This window comes from Pteropus vampyrus, unplaced genomic scaffold (genome assembly GCF_000151845.1).
Source record: "Pteropus vampyrus isolate Shadow unplaced genomic scaffold, Pvam_2.0 Scaffold69, whole genome shotgun sequence".
Taxonomy (NCBI): domain Eukaryota; kingdom Metazoa; phylum Chordata; class Mammalia; order Chiroptera; family Pteropodidae; genus Pteropus; species Pteropus vampyrus.
In genome coordinates, this window is record NW_011888850.1 from 951,043 (window position 1) to 953,349 (window position 2,307).

The following is a 2,307-nucleotide window of genomic DNA, read 5'->3' on the forward strand; positions in this document are numbered from 1 at the left end:
TTTTTAAATGACTATGATGTAGACTTGACAATAATTTAAAACATTTGTTATACCAAATTGATTGAAAATTGGATAATTTTAATCTTGCATGGTTAGGAAAAAATTAAATTAAATTACTTTTTATTTCATGGGGTACAGGATTTCACTCCCCTCCTCCCAATAGAAAAGTTTCCTTACCCTTGAATTAAATTTATAAATATTTCAATACAATATCACTACTCACATAATACATGTTTTATTGATAAAATATTACTTAGATAATACTTTGTTTATTCACATCTTAGTTTCTGTAAGTGGAAGATGGTATTTAGAAAACAAGATCTGTGTGCTTGGTGTACTCATTGCTACTGGGGTGCCATTGCTTCTTGGTCCACTTAGTGAACAAAGCTAGGAAATACATGTATGCATAAATATATGGATATACATATGCAAATATATCACTTACATATTTAGACCCATAAGTTCATACTGATTCTTCTAATTCCAGTATAACACTTTAGGGTTCTTTCTCCCCTTTCCCTATTCTATGTTTCTAATTCCTTTCTTAGACACAGAGAAATCTGTCTCCCATTATCCTCTTTATATTTACTTCTTTTCTCAAAGTAACCAACTTACCATTGTAACCACTCTGGTTTTCTCTTCTATACGCCATCCATGCAACCCTTACCCCCAACCACCCACTTCCTCAAACACAAGGCATACTGCTGTCCTTACTGCTGCACGGCCCCCTGCCTCTCCCTGCTCCCCCTCCCCCACTTACCCCTTGATGCTACACTTCCTAGGGTATCTATATATCCAAGCCAGGAGGGGAAGGGCATAAACAAACAGATGGGAAGGAAAAGTCATGGTTTTCAATTATTTGCCTTGGCAGTTGACCCCTCCCCTACACCCCATCCTTTAACATGCTCTTTTTCTACAACTCCCATATTAAAGAATAAGTAACAGGCTATATTTGGTTTTGCAAATTCGATTTCACCATTAAACATAAGAATGCCCTAGAAGTGGTACTCAGTTGTTAAATTTGACAATTTTTATCAGCTTGCCAAAAAAAAAAATCATGATATAATGAACAAAGCTAAACACTCTTGAAGCAGAAAAAGACTTAAAAATATCTTGAATACCCATTTACAAAGACAACATATGTAGAAAAAAAGCACATAGAAGATTTAATCAAACTATTACAATATGTAGAAGGTACTTTATATAGAGCACTTTTACAATATTCTACATCACTTTATGACGACTTAGGAGTTCCAAAGGATACTCAATTTATGACTATAAAAGCAGACAAAGTAAAAATGTGCCCAGACATTCCTTCATCAGGATGAGATAACAGTGACAGATAAGACCAGCTGCAAAATTAATGGGAAGCTTTGCTTCTCTCAAGGACACACTGCAACTGAAAAGTGTCATAACAATCTTCTTTTTTGTGTGTGACTATTGTATTCTTACTCACTGAGAATTCTTGTTATCTAAAATCATAGACATCAAAAACTTTGCTGTTTTAAAATATACCTGTAAAACGAAACACCCACTCTTGCCTGGAGGATCTAAGTCACCTTGACACAGAGAAACAAGCTTGATTTCCAGCCCAGGTGCAGAGTTTCAGAGAAGGGGTTTCTGAACACAATGTTCCACATAGATGCTAACTTTGTAGTTTCCAAGACAACAAGACTCTGGGTCTACTCTGCAATGAGACCAGTTCTTGACCCTATGCACATTCAGTTCTGCTTTGTTCTGAGTCCATCAAAATACTGCTCCATTTAAATTTCATCTAAACTTCACCCTTCCTCAAAATTGTATAACAATTTTATCTTTTCTCTGGCGAGATGCCTGTATGATACCCGCTGTATAGTCTCCCTCACTGAAATAAGCCAAAAAGTCTGACTTTGTCAGACTGTATGTTTGTCTCTAAAGGACTTGGGCTGATTGGGCTGAACAAAACGGTGACAATTGCAGCCCAAACCTTTCATTCTATGATCATGAAGCTCACATAATTACGTGTAACAATGAGACCTAAAGGATAAGGAGAACTTGTTCAAGCAACACAATTTTAGCTATTGTAGAAGAGTTCATGAAACAGGAAAACAGAAGTTTTATTTTTGTCAAGTAACCAAAAGTTATATATGCCTTATATATTGCCACTAGGTTAGCTAACTAGAGAAAGATATCTTGGTAGAAAATTGGGTAAATATCTTCCCATCTTTTCTGCGTTGTCGATCAAGCCTACTTCCATTACATAAATTGAGAGAAACATTTCAACACTGAATCTTTGATGGTGGTTGGAGAGAGTTACATCAACATTCA

At 35.8% G+C, this 2,307-nt stretch overlaps 1 protein-coding gene across 4 annotated transcripts in view; it reads right to left on the reverse strand.

Annotated features, from left to right (window-relative positions):
- The window catches only part of FAM126A (family with sequence similarity 126 member A), a 72,694-nt gene that overhangs the window by 46,504 nt on the left and 23,883 nt on the right, over positions 1 to 2,307 (reverse strand). The window lies entirely within an intron of this gene.